This window comes from Lycium barbarum, chromosome 12 (assembly GCF_019175385.1).
Source record: "Lycium barbarum isolate Lr01 chromosome 12, ASM1917538v2, whole genome shotgun sequence".
NCBI lineage: Eukaryota > Viridiplantae > Streptophyta > Magnoliopsida > Solanales > Solanaceae > Lycium > Lycium barbarum.
The window spans coordinates 18,844,067-18,849,632 of NC_083348.1; positions in this window are offsets into that span (position 1 = coordinate 18,844,067).

Sequence of the window (5,566 nt, forward strand, 5' to 3'; positions counted from 1 at the left end):
TATGACGATTCAAGAACCAACAAAAGGGACTTGTTGGCGCAGAGCCAGCGTTCGGAGCTAGCTCAATTGGCATGCGACATAAAGGCAATCTAAGCTCCTAAAATGGACATGCTAAGCGACATGTGAGATATCTACGAAGGAGACCTCCCCGAAGTACTATAATACACTATGAGGCCGTTTAACATTCGAGGACGAATGTTCTAAAGGGGGGGAGGATGTTATATCCCGCATTTTGTGCAATCGGATAATTCAAGACAATTGCAGGAAGACAACAAGCAAGGCCATATTTTATTTTGTTTGGCATATGAGTTGCTTATGAAAAATTTAGAAGTGGAAATAATGAGGAAGGTCAAGGGCATAAAGGGAAATTTGCAATATGACTCGTGGATATACGGAGGAAGACGAAAGGTAAATTTGGAATTTGGAAAAAAATAAATTTTCATGAAGTGCAAAACACAAAAAAAATAGGCTTGGCTAATTGGGCCATGTTTGGCCATCCACCTAGTAGTGGGCTTAAGCCCACATGGGGCTTTAATGAACAAATTTAAAAGATGACTAAGTCATCTTTATTTGTCATAATTCTCTAGAAATTTCAAGAGTCTTGAAGAATAAGAGAGAGGGAGAAACACTTCAAAGGCCATTTCGGCCATAACAAGAGCAACAAGAACTTTGGGAATTTTTCATCAAAAATCTACCTCTTCTAGCTAAACAATTCCTTGAAGGGTTCTTAACATAGTGAAGAGTTCTTTGGAGCAAGGAAAATACAAAGCTTGACAAGTCTTCAATAGTAATCCAAGTGAAGGTTCAAAGTAAAAAGGTGAGGTTTGAACTTTTTCTTATGTGTTGTGGATGCGTAAGTATGTGGTGGTGTATGAAAATGGATGAAATTTATGTGATGGAAGTGTGTATGCGTGTGGCCGTGACTTGCATAGTCAAGCCGTGTGTGTGTGTTGTGTGTTGTGTTGTGTTATGTTGTGTGTTGGTTATTGTTGTAAAGTGTAGAAAATATGGAAATTCATGAAAATATGTATATGGGGTGTGTTGGCCGAATGGTGTGGGTTATGGAAAGGTGTGGTGAATTAATTTTACTTAGTATTGTAATTGTTGTTATGGTAAGTTCCATGATGTAAAATAAGGATTTAATGGTTAAGGAGTGAAATTGTGTTGATTGTGGATTCTAGATTGCTAATGAAAAGCTTAATGATCTTAGAGAAATCATGGTAGTTGGAGACTTGCTTTAGAGATTATGTAAATTGAAAATAATGTTCTTGAATGTATGGAAGATAATGTTGTTAGTGTGGTGTTGTTGGTATATGAATTATAATGTTGTTAATGTTCTTATTGGAGTTGGAAGGTTTTGAAGGAAGTAGTATATTGATTGAGTTGTTACAATGTAACTTGGAATGAATATGGAAATTTTTAGTATGGTCGTTGATATTGTGTTGTTAGTTTGGCCGGGTCGAATTCCCGGATTGTTGTTGATTGAAATTGGCCAAGTTGAACTTGGTGGGATGGAGTAGTTTACAGGGGAAGTGCTGCCAAAATTTCGGTAGCCAAGTATCATTTAAGAATTCAATTCTAAAGGCACTAATCATGTTTGGTGAACTTGACCAATTTGTAGATTTTGGCGGATTTGCGAGTTGAATTCGGGATAGCCAAAGGAGCGGAAAGAGGTATGTAAGGTCTCACTTTCCTTCTTCGGCATGTCTTAGACATAATAGGGTTGAATACAAACTTCGGGGATGATCCTATTCCTAGAAACCCGAGATTGAAATTAACCCTTTTTCATTCAATAGAATTGACTTAAAATTTTCATATCTTGTTGAAACAATGGCCCCTACTTCTACAACTTGCCAAATGAAACCGGATTTTGATAAAACCTTCATAAGTGACTCCATGAACCTTATTATATGCAATTTGGATACGCCACCCCGGTTGACCCGAGGTGGGCCCACTATTCCCAAATTCCCTCCTATTGTTCCATTTAGCTTATTTCCGTACTATAATCAAGGGGAACTTTTATATTACTATTCCGACTACTAAACAATAGTTGTTTAACTAATCTATTGACCCTAAGGTATGATCTTCTCCCCAATAGCTCAAAAAGTTTTCCAAACGCCCGCATTTTCCCAAAACAAAGTCTGTGGCAAAGTAAGTTTTTTTGTCAATTACGATGAGTATGTTCTACAATGACATGGATGATGTCAGGGAAGGAAATGTTCATATGATGAATACGACAATGATGATTCCATGATTAAAGATTCCAAAGTACATGAAACGATACCTTATGATCCTGTTCTATGTTCTCTCATGATGTTATCCTTTATGGATAGTCTCACCTTATAATTGTTGTTCCCTCAAGGTGAGACCTGACGACTATGACGATTTCATAATGTAATCGGAGGCTACCGACCTTACGTCACTCCGATAACGTTATAGCTTCTTTTTGGGCTCGCTTGCATGCTAAGGTATATATGTATATATGTATATGTACACGGGGAAGAAGGGAGCAGGGCAGAGCGCTATAGACGCGGGGTTACACACGGTACATGTAGCCGTATTTGACTTGATATCATCCCGGACGCGGGATATTTACACACATTCATGGTTAAATGGATCGGCTGCCGACGCCTCGGCAATATATATTATGTTTTATTTTCATATATGAACACGAAATGTTTTTTTTAAAAGACAGCTTAGCATGCATGGCATCTGCCCTGGGTGGCACATACATGTACAGGTTACTCTATTATCGCTCTATATGACCTATGATTTCATTATGTATTGGTTGCAATTTATATTCCTCTCTTTACTATTTTCATGCCTTACATACTCGGTACACTATTCGTACTGACGTCCCTTCTTGTGGACGCTGCGTTTCATGCCGCGCAGGTAAGCAGGTAGACGGATCCGGTTCTTAGAAGCTCCACCAGCGTTTCATAGAGAGTGCTCCAGTTGTTCTGGAGCCACTGTTTATTGCTACTATTTTGTGTATATATATATATTCGGGCGTGACAGTGCTCGGCCCTTCTTGTGTATATGTGTATTATGTCTAGAGGCTCGTAGACAGATGTGTACAGTTAAATGTTTTGTACTTTTAGAAGTCCTAGTCGATGTATAATGTGTTAGTAAAGGTTGTTCGCCTAGGTTCATAACTATGCTACTAATGTTAATGTTAAGTAACAAAAACAAAATGGTATAGGTCATACGGCCCACTTAGTAATAAGGATATGAGACAAGATAAGGGGTGCTCGGTACAAGTACCGGGTACTCGTCACGGCCCCTAGTCGGGTCGTGACAGAAGTGGTATCAGAGCAGTTTGATCCTAGGGGTTTGTCTACGAGCCGTGTCCAGTAGAGTCCTGTTTATGGATGTGTAGCGCGCCACACTTATAGGCAGGAGGCTGCGGGGCATTTAGGAAATATGACCTTCTTTGCATTCTAGATCGTGTGATAGAGCTATAGTAAGGGTTTTTCCTTCTTCCTAATCCGGTGTTATATTTTCAGCGATACCTGCGAAGATGAAAGCGACAGCCGCAGAGAAGGGCAAGACGGTAGCGGAAAGGCGGACTGAATGGGAGTCACCGGTAAATATTGAAGAAGGCGAATCTCATAGTAAGGTCCCCTCTCGTGCTGATCGCACTCCGTAGACATTAGGGGAGCAAGAAGGGATTTCCATTCCAGTTTCAGCACTCCCCGCTCCCCTACCTGATGCTTCACTTCAGGAGATGAGACAGGCCATCCTTCTGCTAACTCAGATAGTAGCTACTCAAGCCCAACAACAAGGCATAGATTCTGGTAATAAGGATCGCAGAAAAAGGGCTAGACCTTCCGGAACGAGAAGTGAGTATAGAAGGAGGCAGGCACCGCAGCAGTCGGGGTATTCAGGACCAGATCAGAGTGCTCGAGTTTCGGGGCCCCGGTATAGAGCCAACGTTAGTAGCACGGGGCTACCCCCACCCGGTGCGCGCGATGTGGCAGGCCACACTCTGGGCAGTGTTACTTAGATACAGATGCCTGTTTTGTCTGTGGTCGGGCTGACCATTTGATGCGTGATTGCCCACGGAGGTACGACAGAGACCAAACTCTGCCCGCCAGATCAGGTCAGGGCTATGGAGTTTTGGGTTCCCAGTGTGGCGGTGAGCTTAATCAGCGGAGACCACCCGTATCACGCTGCCCTCAGTGCTGTAGATTCCATGCAGGGCCGTGTCGCGCGGGTTTGGGTATTTGTTATACTTGTGCTAACTCAGGTCATTATATGCGCGACTGCCCATTTCGCCGTGACAGAGGGAGGGTTCAGCCCACGGAGGTAACATGCGACTCACAATCATTGGCGCACCCTCTAATGCAAAGGTCCCAGATAGCAGTAGGCAGCGAAAGAGGCCGAGAAGGAACACACAGTTCGAGTGCACCCCAGCATCATACCTATGCACTAGCTGGCCGACAGGATCCTGAGCCATCCCCTGATGTCGTTCCAGGTATATTATCAGTATTTTTCTACAATGTACAAGTATCGATTGATCCAGGTTCTACGTGTCAGATATCGCACCCTAAATCGCTGAACATATTAGGGAGGGGAAACCCGAGCTAAATCAAACGAGCTGGGATGTCTATGCCTGTTGCGACTAAGGTGTTTTCGCCACTACTGGGAATGTGGAGATTTAGGACAAAAATTAGCCATACACATAGGAAAAAGGACGAATACTGGGGACTGCGGAGGTTAGAATTGTAATTAAAAGAAAAGATGTGTTACGCGGACGTTTTGAAAACTGCTAAGACCCCAACTTGTCCCATATTAGGTGATATAGGTAGTGTGGGGCAGTTGATATAATTATACCAGCATTCACGCACTAAAATGCACCAAAGTTTCAAGGTTAAGCGTGCTAGGGTGAGAGCAATATCAAGATGGGTGACCCCCTGGGAAAAAATGCTGAAAATTTCATAAATGTGGAAACAAGAGACGAATGTGAAATTAGGTAGCCCAATGTAAATGAGAGTGTGTGGAGTGATTAGAAACCCTACAGAAGTCATGTAAGCTGAGACGGACTAGACTAGCAGAAGAAGAGAAAGCATGACAGAGCTTCAGGATTAAAGAAAGTTGATTAGTGTTTAGAAGTGATTGTAAAGAAAAAAAATAATGGTGGAAAGGTATATACGAACATGACATCTTATCTGTGACTGTAGAACCCTAACAAGCAGTGTCGCGATGCATAGAATGTGCTAGCTGAATGAAATTCAAAGGACGTAATGAAGGGTATGAGTATGGATGCCACCGGGTAAGACCGATGCCGCACCCACAAGGCTAGAACGGCCTAATGCGATGATATACGGGAACATATCTAACAAGGGGATAAACGTGACAAACCCTATGCAGAGGGAATTACGACTGTAAAAGATCGCGGAAGACAACGATTGCTTAAAGGGCATAGGCGTGTGTAGGCCCTCTTAATAAAGGAGGGGAGAACATGTTGGACCTAAAATGGACTATGACGATTCAAGAACCAACAAAAGGGACTTGTTGGCGCAGAGCCAGCGTTCGGAGCTAGCTCAATTGGCATGCGACATAA